Source organism: Gossypium raimondii, chromosome 12 (genome assembly GCF_025698545.1).
Source record: "Gossypium raimondii isolate GPD5lz chromosome 12, ASM2569854v1, whole genome shotgun sequence".
NCBI lineage: Eukaryota > Viridiplantae > Streptophyta > Magnoliopsida > Malvales > Malvaceae > Gossypium > Gossypium raimondii.
Window position 1 is genome coordinate 41015512 of NC_068576.1, and position 14621 is coordinate 41030132.

Here is a 14621-nt window from a genome sequence, read left to right on the forward strand (position 1 = left end):
AATATTTTAGTATGAGGTTTTGTAATTTGATATAATGGTCCTTCTCTCCCACTTTATAATATACATATTAATTCTTGAGAAATGTCCATAATAACATATTCTAGCTATCCTCATTAGACCTTCTCACTTAAGCCTCTATTGAGAATGACACAAATTTATAATTGTGCTTCCTTTCGAAACTATTTTCGGAATAACGCAAATTATGAAATTAATTATTTTGAGGTATTACAAACTCAATTCAAATTGTGTTAAAGTGACTTACATTGTGGTATATATAATGGAACTTTTTGAAAAAGTTATCAAAGCTAGTGCATTTATAAAACCTAAAAGAGTCGCAACTAGAGGTGCAAATGAAACATCAGTGCTTGCAACCTACTCGAGTTTTACTAGAACATATTCAAACTTGATTCAATAATTATTAAGCTGAGCTTGAACTTGAGCAACTTGAGTTATCAATTGAGCCGAATTCGAGCTTAGTGATGCTTGAGAACGGCTCACAAGCCTTTTTGCGTTTTTCATATTTAAATTATATTATTACCCTTAATATATATTATTAGCCTTAAGTTCAACTATTAAGTCGAGCTCGAGTAGCTCAATTATATATTGATCGGAACTCGAGCTTAAAAATAAATGTTTGATCGATTTCGAACCAAGTATCGAACTTTGAATTTTGAGTTGAATTCGAACTTGGCAATATTCAGACTTCAGACTTAGCTCAGCTTGATTACATCCATAATGACACGAGTGCCTTAAGAGAATTACATGTATAACAATGTCAATGGACAAAGCTTTGCTTATCAGTGGTACGACTCCGAGGACACGGATTTTGTAATTGGCAGACATAAAGTTGAAACTTGTTTACATGAATTATCATAACCTGATTTATATATGTTCATCTTGTCCCTTTAACACAAACACTTGCATTGAAGCATGAACAAGTTAACAAAAAGGAATAGATGACTGGATGTACTCATTGAAATATATAGATGTTTTCTTAATTTAATGATTAATTTAAATTGGTATTGATTTAATACTTTAGATATTCATTTAATTGGATAAATATCTATTTTAAATTAAATAATGAATCTTTAAGTGCAATTAAATTAAGATATCATATTTGTCACCAAAAAAAATAAGATATCATATTATCTCATTATTTAGAACAGAATAAAATAAAAATGTACAGTGATCTTAACTTTAACAAAATTAAAATATCTCTAAAAAAATTAAAACAGGGTAATTAAAATTGACTAGGCATCTAAAATACTGATGTGGGCCAAATTTACCAAATAGAAAACGTGGTTGGGCCCGACAATAAGGGAAGCTCATTAGGGCTCATGGTTGGCGGCAATGAGAGTCCTTATTGGACTTGGGTTGCCCTCTATGTTGGACTTTTCTTTTTATTTTATTAATTTAGATTAATATTAGATCTAATCAAATTCCCTATAAAGGTTGAATTGAAAATGTGGGTTGAAATTAAGAAGAACCCTAGCCACCTATGTATGGACAGTCTTTTGTTCTTGAAATTATTTCCTTACACTTATTTAGAGAGTAATTGCGGCTAAGGTACCCGTAGTATTTCGGGGCACTTTTCAGGGAAAGTGCAAAACTAATAGTTTGTATATTATCCTTCCAATGCATTTTATGAAAGCAGTGTAAATCTTTATGGGCAGTTCAAGATAGATCACAAATCAAATTTTCTGACTAGCAAATTCGTATTCAAACAAATTTAGGTACTATATATTAGAATTAGAATTAGAATCCGATGGGTTTGCTAGGGTACGCATTAGAAGCGAAGTTGGAGGCAAGTAAGAGACTTGACCCTTTTTTAAATAGCCATCTCTCCTAAATATTAGTAACTCAATTTAACACTTTAATCTTTTGGATAAATGAAAATTTTGTACTAATAACTTTTTTAAAAGTTAATTATTTTATTTGGCACCTAAAAAAAAGTTTGACTTGTTCCCTGGTGAGCACGGTTTGTGTTGATGTCGGCATAATGTATGATATGGTGGTTAACACCTAATGACATGGGCTTTGATCATTTTGATGATGCTCATATTTGATGTTAGAGGGCTTCAACCTTTGTGCAAGCGTGTGATTTTTTGATTGTGTAAATCAGAGGTGTTCATGAGTCGAATTAGGTTGAGGTTTAATTTCAAAATATTTTTCAAGTTTAAATTTATTTTCGTTTCACCTAAAAAATTCGTTTTACTATTTAAAAATAACAAAATATTGAAACTATATTTTTAATTTCTATTCTATAATTCAATTTTAATTTAAAAATATTTTTTATTATTTAAATTGAATTTAAGCTGAGTCTACTAGGCTTAAAGTAAAAAATCTTTGTTGAAGCTCGATCCAAATTGAGTCAAGCCTATTAGGCGGGGCAAATCTTTGGACACGTGTAGTGTAAGCTTATATTATGTTTTTTTTTTTTGTAACCAACAAACAGTAACTAATTTTTTCGACATGATATTATTTGGAGAAATAAACGATTGATTATGAAATACATAATTAAAAAATTGAATTCAACAACTTCTAGTGACTTGTTTCCCAACTTGTCTGCTATTGTCTTCCAGGGTCCCTTTTTTGCCTTAATTCATAAAGCAAGGAAAAAGGAAAAGTAACCATCATTTCCATTCCGTTGTATGAGTGTCGTGAAAACAAAAAACATAAACTGACAATTCTACCCTTCCTCAAATCTCATCACTCACTCCTTTAACTCCTGCAAACCAAAACGACGCAACTTTGTCACCTCCATCCTAAGCTACTTACCTTTTTTAACTTTTTTCTTTTTTGAACAAAACCTTTTAACATTTGGGAAATTTCATATTATTCACAATATAATTTAGCTGTTTCGTCCTACGCCATGCTCCACTTTTTAAATTATAATATAAAATTTTCAAACATATTTCAAGTTTTTATATTCAAATTTATTCTTTTTCTTTTTTAAAAATAATTTTTCTATTTTTATTTTTTTAAGGATAAACTATCAAAATAGTCACTTTTGTTTGGCTCAGGTTACATTTTAGTCACTTATGTTTGAAATGTTACGTTTTAGTCACTTATGTTATCACGTTGTAACATTTTAGTCACTGAGCCATTAGTTTCTGTTAACGGTGTAACAATAAACTGATGTGGCACGTTAAATCATCATTTCAAACAAAAATTCTAGGTTAATTTATACAATCGGTCCTCATATTTTTTCGTTTGGAGCAATTTAATTTTTTTTCTTTCATGTTTTTTTTAACTTTCTTTCTTTTCCATTCTCTTATGCTTCTCCCTTTGTTTTCCTCCCTTCTCCACTTCTTTCAACGTAGTTTTTCTATGTTTTATTTTTTTGAACAATTTATTTTTTTTATAGTGAGGCGAGCTTGTGGACTAATTACAAATGGAAAGCATAGAAAAACTATGTTAAAAGAAATGAAGAAGGGAGGAAAATAGAGGGAGAAGCATAAGAGAATGGAAAAAAAAAGTTAAAAGAACATAAAAGAAAATTTTTAAATTGTTGAAAATGAAAAAATATAGGAACCAGTTGTAGAGTTTAACCTAAAATTTTCGTTTGAAATGATGATTTAATGTGCCACATCAACTTACCGTTACACCATTGTTTACAATTAACGACTCAGTGACTAAAATGTTACAACACGATAATGTAAGTGACTAAAACGTAACATTTCAAACATAAGTGACTAAAATGTAACCTGAGTCAAACAAAAGTGACTATTTTGGTAGTTTACCCTTTTTTAAGATATTTGTTACTGTAATATTTTAAAATTTATTAAATTAGTAGCCATATAATGAAAAATGATAATATAATAAAATTGAATTTAATAAGATTAACAATTGAACTTAAGTTCTTAAATATGAAAAGTAAATAGACTAAATTTCTTGAAATAAAAATAAAAGCTTCACTTAGTAGGGTGGAAAGAAAATTTAAAATATGAAAAATAGAAATGATAAAAAAATAGAAAGATGAAAGGTATAAATGTTCTTTTCATAGATGTGTTCGGTAAAGATGGAAAATGGAAAAAAAAAGTAATTTCTTTTCCATCATTGCTTGGTAGAGTTGAAAATGAAAAGAAAGAACATAAAAGATTTGAAAAATACATAATATTGAACTAACATGCATATCTCTATCATTTTCTTTCCCTTTATCATTTCAATTTGGAATGATCGATTTTATGTATTAGGATAGAAAATGATCATCTTATTCTCTTTCCCCTCACTTTTCTTTCCTACCAAAAATATTTTAAATTTATTTTCTTCCCTCTTTTTCATCTTTTTCATTATCGAATACCCATGGATTCGCTGTTTGCTTATTGACTTGATATGATTCGGAAAACACTAGTTTTCTTGAAACCTCTTGTTCATATCTCTCATCAAATAGTGCTATTCGATATCTAGTAGACTCCCTGCTAACCCAAGCGAGCATTCAAATAGCTGTCCTACATTCATTCGTGAAGGTACTCCTAATGGGTTGAAGACCATATCAACAGGTCTTCCGTCTTGCAAATAAGGCGTATCCTGTCTAGGTAAAATTTTTGAAATGATCCCTTTATTTACATGCCTTCCGACTACTTTATCGCCTACGTTGATTTCGTGTTTCTGTGAAATATATACACGAATAGTTTCCGGATTATAACTAAAACCCCTTTTTTTCTGGACCTATCTCACATTGATGACTCGACCCCTCCAACATACCCAAAAGAACTAAATTTTAAATATACAAATAATACAATATATTTCAACTAATATGAATATATATTCTTTTAAAGTATAACTAATAGGTTTTCTAAATTTATATCTTATTTAATATGGACATGTGTCAAACATTACTTATTAAAACATATTTATGTGCCAACATATATATATTGTTAAGGAGATCCAACAATACTTACATACATGTATAGATATTTTAGATTTTAATGTCACATTACATGATTTTATATGTTTAATATTTAATTAATTTTTAAATAATATATTTTAATTACACTAATTAGCATAAAATAATATCTCCTATTTAAATTATTAAATTTAATTAAAATATATTAATTTATCGATTCAAATATTATAATAAAAATTTTAAATAATAATTAAAATATTTTTAAGTATATTCCATATATAACATATTCAAATAATAATTGCAGTTAGAATTGTTGGTGTCTTTTAGGCATGTTGTATTATCTTTATCTCTAACCTTTTGGTCACTTCTCCCTTTTATGGGATTTAATAAAATTTTATATTGGCTCAGAAAAAAATATAATATAGTTTTATTTATATAATTAATTAAAAGTAACATTATTTAAAATGGTAATTAATTAATATAATTAAATCTAATATTAATTAAGTGATAATTAAGATGTTTAAAATTTTATTCAAGTAATAACTCTATTTTAGATTAATAAAATTAACACAACTTCATTTACGTGAAAATTTTTAACTAATAATTGTAAATTATAATTATAAATATAATTATCACAATTTTTCCTATATTTTATGCTTAGAGTTCTATTTAAGTGATAACTTTATTTTAGAATTAGGACAACATTTTTAACTAATAATTGTAATTGTAGTTATATTTAAATGTGTAATTATTATAACTTCTATTAAATTATTATTATTAGGCATAATGACTTATTTGACTATATTTAAATTTTTTGCCTCTTTTAGCCGTTTAACTTGTAGTATTTATCAAAACATCTCCAAAATGGATGAAAAAGTTAACGTTTATTAACTTCGTTGACGTGGCATACACATGGCACGTGGATTGACACATGTAGCAATTAATTATTTTTTAAAATTGAAAAAAGATCATACCTTTTAAATAATTTTTAATTTTTAAAATAATCTTTATAATATTTTAATTTTAAAAAAATTAATTAATTGCTAACATGACATCCATATGTAAGTCACGTCAGCAAAGTTAAAAAATGTTAACTCTTTTATCTATTTTGGGATGATTTGACAAACAACACAGTTTTAAAGATCGCAAAAGGCAGAAAATTAAATGAATGACTAAAATGATTTTTTTTGTAAAGTTGGAGGGTCAAATAAATCATTATGCCTTATTTTTAAATGTAAAATTATAAAAACTTTTATTTTATTTCAACCTTTTAACTAATAATTATAAATTAAATGTTATAATTATTTTTAAATTTAAATTTAGTAATATAATAGAAAATAAAGAGTATTTTCATCGATTCAAATTTTTTCCAAATTTATGTTTTTATGCTTATTATAGATAAAGTAATAATAAAATTGTTACAAAAAGATTTATAAATATCTGTTGTTTAATTTTAATTACAAAATATATTTAAATTAATATTAATCTTTTATCTAATATCTTATAGATTAGATTGAACATTGGACAAATCTATATATTTATCTAAGGCCTAAGCTTGATTGGATTTGAAAATAATTTGAGAATGGAAATATTAAATTTAAATATTATATATTTGTTATTAATATTGCAAACATATATAAATTCTTATAATGAATTTTTTTAATTTATTAATATCATAATAAAGTTGTATATATCGAATTTTTGTACGAATTAAAGTTTTATTGTTAAAAAGTTTGTAGTGATAAGTAAGATAATTAAAATATGCATAGAATTTTATATTACAAAATAGAAAAAAAGCATTTTCATTTAATTAATTGAAAATGTAATAGAATTTATTGAATTAATTGGAGGCTGTATTGTTTTATTAATAAAACCTCTATATATAAAAATAGGAACAGCGATAAATGGTTACATTTAAAATAAATTAAGTCAATTGAGTTTTAACTCGATTGACATTGACATTATTGTCAGTAAAGGAGAACATGGGTTAAGTACTTTGAAGCAGGGTTTGAGAAAGATTATAAGTAGTTCTAGGCATTGTATCTAAAAAGAGCTAGATATGCTAAAACATATAATAAGATTAAGTTTCAAAAAATAAATTAAAAAAGGATAAAATAATAGTTAAAGACTTAAATAAAGAGAATTTTCTCATATTTTAAAATTTAGCTCTAATGGTTAATACAATTATTTTTTTAATTTATTGATGTGACATTTTAAAATAAAAAAATACTTATTATTAATCATGCAACTAAAAAGACCTTGTAATGAAACAAAATTTAATAAAATAATTTTAATAGTGTTAACCCTAAACTCTAAATTTTGAAAATTGAAATGTAAGAGGACTTTATTCTTGAAAAAAATAAAAGTACAAGATATAAATTGCCGAAAATAAAAACACTAAGGACTAAATTCTAAATTTGCGAAGAGTAAAAAAATTTATTCGATTTTATCATATTGTTTTAGATGTTTAATGTGGAAATTAAAATAAAGGATTGAAAAGAAAATTCAAAGGTTGAGGTTTTAGCGACTCCCTAGCGTGGCCCCTAAAATGAGAGCCACATTTAGAATGTAATGTTTATATCACTTTTTGCATATGTTAACAATCAGATCCAATCAAAAGATGTGATATGAGAAAGAAAATGTAATCAAAATGTAAACTTGGGGTGAAAATACAGCCACTGAACCTGAAGCCCAAAATAAAAATGGTGGTATGAAGTATGCATAGAGAGCAGTGAAGTGAAATAATAAGCAGAAATTACATAGAAGCATACCTTGTAGAAGCCCAAAAGCCGAGAAACAAAGAAGCAAAATAATAAAAAAATAAAATAAAAATGGGGCGTCCATGATTTCCCACAGCTTTCTTGAGCTTCATATACACTGACTGAGGATTAATGCTTCCAGTAGGAATAGAGAAGAGAAGGCATGCAGAGCCAGAGAGAGTAGCCAAGTTCAAGAAAGCTGTGGAAAAGCATGCAACCAAACCCCAATTCTTCACTCAAATTACCATTTCCACTATATATATTACTCTCTCCCCTCACCTGAATGAACCAGAATTGTTTGTAACAAACAAAGAAATGGTTATGGGGTTGGAATTTGGAATGCGATAGGGAGAAAATAATAAGCGGTGAGTGAGTGGGCACGGATTCTGAGTCCTTAACCTACAACCTACCACCAATGGTATGTCGACACGTTTCAGACAGAAAGGGCTATACAATCAGTGGGCCCCTGCCACTCCCATTCATCTTTAATTTCTTCGCACATCTTTGGGTAGGTTTTCCTGAGCGAAAATACCAAATATATATTTATATTATTATTTTAGCTTTTATTTGATAATATTTTTTAAAATAATTTATATGTGGTGGGATTTAGATCTTGTTAATATATTATTTTTAAATTGATAATTATATTTTAAGAACATAATTTGTATATATAGATAAAATTTTTAGCATATATATTTATCATAATAAGTAAATTAATAAAAAGTATATTGAAATAAATAAATAAATAGAATGTATTTGGTTGGTTAAAAAGAAAAGGTGAAGAAAGAAAAAACACCCTAATATATTCTGCAACGTCACTTCTTTGTTTGGTTGATAAACCTTGTTGAAAGTACTTCTTTAGTCAAACCAAGCTGGAAAAATAGTAATGTCTCCGGGGAAAAATAATGAAAACCCTCATCACTTCCACTTTGAAATTTGTTTATTTTTAATCAATCGTAGAAACTAATTTAAAATTACATTTTATTAAAAAATATTTGGGTTAATATTTCATACTATATATATATTTTATTTCACTAGTAACTTAAAAAGTTTGCATGTGTTTTTTTACATATTCTTTTTAATATTTTACTATACCCTTATAAGAATCCTGTTTGTGGAATCTAACAACTACATTACTAGTTCTATAATGAAAATTATTTGATACACTGTCAATGGGGTTTTTAGACTACACAAGTAGGGTTAAAGGGTTAGACTAATGTTTAATAGCTATATAATAAAATATTAATAAATAGATTTTTTTTTTGAAGAAATCGACTGAATTATATTGAAATAAATACCTAAGCCAAGACTGCAAAGTCGACTTGAGTCCAATAAAGCAGACTTAAAAATACATGAAAACAAACCAGGCCTCTAACGGTTGGCCCAAAATAAGCTGAAAAAAATCAAATAAATAAAAGGAATCTTAATCTAAGAATTTCAGTCGACAGTAACAACTAGCCTCCATAAGGTCTTATCATTTCCAATCACCGACACAGCTTTAATGGTAGTAGATCTCCACAAATCTTTTAGACTTCTGCTACAAAATTCAAACAATCCTATCTTCTCTTTCAACTTGGGTGTCGTGGCTGCTTCCTCTCCGCTGCGCAACAAGCAGAGCTGGAAATATCTCAAACCAGTTAATGGCCTTCTCCCTTCTTTAGTGCCTCCACTGCAACAAAATGAGCAAATGTGTTTTTTGATATGGGAATAAAATGAAAACCGAGATCTTGAAAATGGATTTTTATGTTTTGAATATCTCTAATGATTGCGCCGATAGTCGATCTATCATATTCTTAATTTTGGCATTTTGTAATCACCGTTCTTGAATCTCCTATTATTTGCAAAACATTAAACCCCATAGAGATCCCTAATTTTACAGCTTGTAACCCTGCATGTGCCTCTGCCACAAATGGAGTTGCAATATTGGAATGTATGACTGACTTGAAAGCCAATATTTCACCCCCAATTTCGAACTACCAGCCCCGAGGCAGATCTTAAGAATCGTTGATCAAAAGCCGCATCAAAGTAAATTGCCACACTCGTTCTCCTTTCATCAGACTTACGACCCTTGCTTGCCTCTAAGATAAGTGTCTTTTCCTCAACTCCTCTTAATTCTGAAATGTAACTTGAGATTTGTGTTGAGATATCCCTGCTTGTTGTTTGTTCGTTTTCATATATTAACTTATTACGACTTCTCCAAATTATCCAAAGCCCACAGCAAAAAAGGCGACACTGTTCATTTGTCCATTGGCTGAAAACCCAGGTTAGCCAGTTCCATACACTGTCGATGTTACAATAAAGTATCCAAAAAAAACTTTAAAAACCGCCATACTTCTGTCGTTGTAGGGCATCAATGGAAGACATGATTACTATCCTCCTCATCCTGATTACACCGAGGACGGCGAGCATCAGCAACTACTCTTCTTATCTTTAGATTAACAAAAGTTGGAATGTAATTCCAAGATATCCTCCATATTGTAATTTTAACTTTCGGGGGAATCTGTAAATTCCATAATTTTTTGTAAAAGCTTTAGTTTCGGTCTGTATACTAATAGAATTTAGAGTAGCCTCCTGTAATAGTTTGTAGGCACTTCGAACAAAAAAGTTACCAGAAGGTTCTCCTCTCCAAACTTGGAAATCATCATGCACTGAACTTGCCAAAGGAATCTGCAAGATCTTTCTAGCGAAATCTACTCTGAAGGTATTGACAATTAAGTCTGCTTTCCACATTCTATTCATTTCATCAATCAGATCCTATACTAATACAATATTATCATTTCTGTGTTGATACTGCAATCTGTCTTCTCCATTGCCCGAAATCCAAAGATCCGTCCAAACAGAAATATGATCCCCCTTACCAACTCTCCAACATAGTCCTTCTTCCAGAACTCCTTTTGCCGACCAGATGCTCTTCCAGGTAAGTGAAGGTAAGTTTCCTAACTGAGCAGTTAAAAAACTCACATTCGGATAGTATTTAGCTTTCAAAACACGGGCTAACAAAGAATCAGGATAATTAATAAGATGCCAACCCTGTTTAGCTAATAATGCAATATTGAATTTATCGAGTTTTTGAAAACTGAGACCACCTGCTTCTTTTAATACGTAAATGTCCTTCCAAGCACACTAATGAATCCTTTTTTTGCCTCGATTGTTTTGCCACCAAAATTTGGCTATTATACCTTCCAACTCATTGCATAGAGACTTAGGAAGCAAAAAACAAGCCATAGAGTAGGTTGGAAATGATTGTAAAATGGCTTTGATAAAAACCTCATTCCCTCCTTGAGAAAGATGCTTAATGCTCCAATTATCAATTCTTTGCTTTAATCTGTCCTTCAGACTTTGGAAAGCCACTTTCTTGCTTCTACCCACCAAATTCGGTAATCCTAGATATCTTTCTGGATTATTTGAGCTACAAACTCCAAGCACCCTGGTAGTTACCCCTTTTTTCCTCCTCCCTCGTATTAGAGCTGAAAAAGATTGTGGATTTAGTGTAATTAACACTTTGACCAAACCAGAGTTCATATTCATTTAATATCCTCTTCAATGAATTTGCTCCTCTCTCCGTGGCCTATCCAAACAGAATACAATCATTCGCAAATAGCAAATGTGAAATTTGTGGTCCGCTTCTACTAGCCTTTACTCCTCGAATTAAATTTCCTTCTGTTGCTAGCCTCACAAGACTAGATAGCCCATCTCTACAGAATAGGAATAAGAACGGGCTCAAAGGGTCACCCTGTCTAAGACCTCTAGAAGGGAAAAAAATTTCTCTGATAACACCATTAAAGACCACTGAATATGACATTGTGGTTACACATTTCATTAGCATATCAACGCATTCTGAATCAAAACCTAGTTTCTTCATTATTTTTTCAACAAAGCTCCATTCAACCCTGTCATACGCTTTACTCATATCTAATTTCACTGCCATAAACCCTTTTTTACCTATCCTTTTATTCTTCAAAGTATGAAGAATTTCATAAGCCAATAAAACATTATCACAAATCAGTATCCCCGGTACAAAAGCACTTTGAGATAAATCAATACATTTATTCATCACAAGACGGAGACGATTAGAAATGACTTTAGCCAGCAGTTTATAAAGTACACTGCATAAACTAATTGGCCTAAAATGGGTAATATTCAAAAGATTAGGGATTTTTGGAATTAACACGATATTATTTCTGTTTATTGGACTGATATCCATACCTCCATTCAGTAGATTAAGGCAGAATGATGTAACTTCTTCCTCAATAATTGGCCAGCATTTTTGGTAAAATAATGTCGGGAATCCATCCTCACCTGGTGCTTTCATTGGACCTAATCCTGCTAGTGCATCACGAATCTCTTCTTTTGTATACCTCGCCTTCAACTTTAAATTATTCTTATCAAAGATGCAGCTATTAATTCTTGCCAAAATATTATCATAATTGCCCCTTCTTCCAGCAGAAAACAACTGTTGAAAATACGACTTGGCTATACCCTCAATTTCTAAAATTTTTTCTGTTTCCCTGTCATTATCAGATTGCATTCTACTAATGAAATTTCTCTGTCGTTTCTGAGTTGTCTGTTTGTTAAAAAGTTGTATTATTATCTCCATGTTTCAGCGAATTAACTCGCGCCCTCTGTTCCCAATAGCGCTCATCTTTTTCAATCTCAAAATTAAGTTGAATTTTCGTGTCAATGAGCTTTGTCAAAGCTTCGTCATTTCTTTCATTTTCCATCAGTTTTTCCAATTTTAAAATTAGCACATCTTTCTTCCCTTTCCTGCTATATTGAATCTTCTCAGCCCATTTCTTCAGACCTCTCTTGAGACTTTCAAACTTACTCAATAAATCTCTTGTGGTAATTTCCCAAATATTTCTAACCTCTAAAATAAAAGTCTCCTCTAAAACCCACAATGCTTCGAATTTAAAACTTCTATTAATTCTTCCATTATCCTCCTGTTTGGTAGTAATAAACAGTGGGCAATTATCTGAAAAAGAATGAGGCATGTGTCGAATTTAAAACTTCAGGAATAAAGATAACCAATCATCAGCAACCACTCCCCTATCTAGTTGTTCTTGAATATTTGTTTTGTGGCAGATTTCCCCTTTCCCAAGTAAACCAGCTTCCAGAAAATCTCATGTCCCTTAATTCACAATCCTTTAAAACCTTACGAAAAGCTTCCATTCACCCTCCTCTCGAGGTAAACCTTCCCTATTTTCAAAGCCATACAAAATTTCATTGAAATCACCACAAACCATCAAAGGAAGCTCCCCAACATTACGTAATTGCCGCAACAAATTCCACGTTTCTTCTTTGTTATTTGAATAGGGAGATCCGTAAAACCAGTGAACCTCTATTTATTACCTTCCTCTGTATCCTCAATTTCCACATCAATATGGCTTTTAAAATAACTTTGGAGCCTGATATTAATATCCTCACGCCAATTCAAATATAATCCACATCGAGATCCTATCGAATCAACATCAATACCATTGAAAAAACCACATCTTCTTCGAATTCCTTTCATCTTCCTCCTATTGATTTTTGTCTCCATAAAGAAGACCATATGGGGATTATATAACCTCAGCCAATACCGAAGTCTTTGAACTGTCCGTGGGCTCCCCAAACCACGGACGTTCCAACTTAATATTTTTATTGTGATAGGTCGGCTTGCCTCTTGGCAGCCGCCGATACTACTTGATTAGCTTCCACCACTCTCCGATTTCTTGTCGCCAAAATGTTAATCTCTTTTTTGGCTGCTACATCTTCGATTTCCCTTTACTTTCTTTCTCCCCTCTTCTTCGATTAACACCCTGTCTTCTAAATCATAATCTATTGAGGTATGTGATTGGCCCATAAGTGAGTTTTCACCCCCATTAAAGGTGGATAATTTCCCTTCCAGGTTAAATCCCAATATTGGATCTATATTACTACTTTGCCCCATATTTCTCCTTAAAGCCCTTACGCTAGATCCTAATACTTGAATTCCCTCACGATTTCCACCCCAATCTCCCTCTCCTTCTTCGCGCAGCCAAATACTATTCATCGCTAGGGCTCTTCTAGATTGTGCTCGCAAAGATAAATCTCATCCCATATCAGCAACTTCCATTCCTAGCGCCATCTTCGCTTCACAAAAAGAGGCACTATGCCCCAACCGTCCACAATAAAAACAAAAGAGAGATAATCGTTTATATTTAAATCTGACATATGAACAATTGCCAAAAAACATAATCTGTTTCTTCCTTTTCGGAGGGCGTTTTATGTTAATTTGAACTCTTATTCTCATATAATTTCGATTTTCTTTTCCCAAATTGGATCCATCATACTCGATAAAAGTACCTATAAAATTACTCAATTGTATTGCCAACCTTTCAGAGAAAAGACTAGCAGGAATATCGTGGATATGTACCCAAAAAGGAATATAGATTAAAGGGACTATTAATGGGTCCTCCCCCAATTGCAACTTATATAACAACAATAAGTGATTGTTGAAGGTCCAAGGGGACCCCTTTAAAACCCTCTCCATATCCATAACATGAAAAAATTGGAACAAATACCTTTTTCCTCCTAGATTTCGAATTTGCACACCTTGATCTGGATGCCAGAGGTTTGCCATTATACTTTTCATTGCTGAAAAGTGAATAGTGCTAGCAGTTAAGAAACATCCCACTAATTGAAAAACCCCAACCTCTCTTTTTGTTTGTGGCTCAAATTGGAATTGTAGAACTTCTTCTTCCTCCTCATTAATCGTTAACCCAGCAAAATCTGACTCCATGGTTGTGGACAAACTCAATCGTATGAACCAAATTTCCAAAATAATAAAGAAAACTAGAAGACTTACTGCCGTCATAAAACAATAGACATAAAACCTAAAACCTAAAACCTGCCAGAGAGAGCAGACAGAGACGTGCCAGAGAGGGCAGACTTAGTATGAGTACTCTAATAAATAGATATTTTAAAAAAAAAAGACACATTTAAATTTTTTAAGGTTGTTTATGGAATAAAAAAAATTGTCAATGTATCAAATA

The 14621-nt window shown here is 30.6% G+C and overlaps 1 long non-coding RNA gene across 1 annotated transcript; it reads right to left on the reverse strand.

Annotated features, from left to right (window-relative positions):
- Positions 1-1968: 1968 nt before the first annotated feature.
- LOC128035614 (uncharacterized) lies at positions 1969-8076 on the reverse strand. Its single transcript, XR_008192139.1, has 2 exons — positions 7621-8076; positions 1969-2728 (listed from the first exon to the last, which is right to left on the reverse strand). It is a non-coding gene; the product is annotated as an uncharacterized LOC128035614 (long non-coding RNA).
- Positions 8077-14621: the final 6545 nt, after the last annotated feature.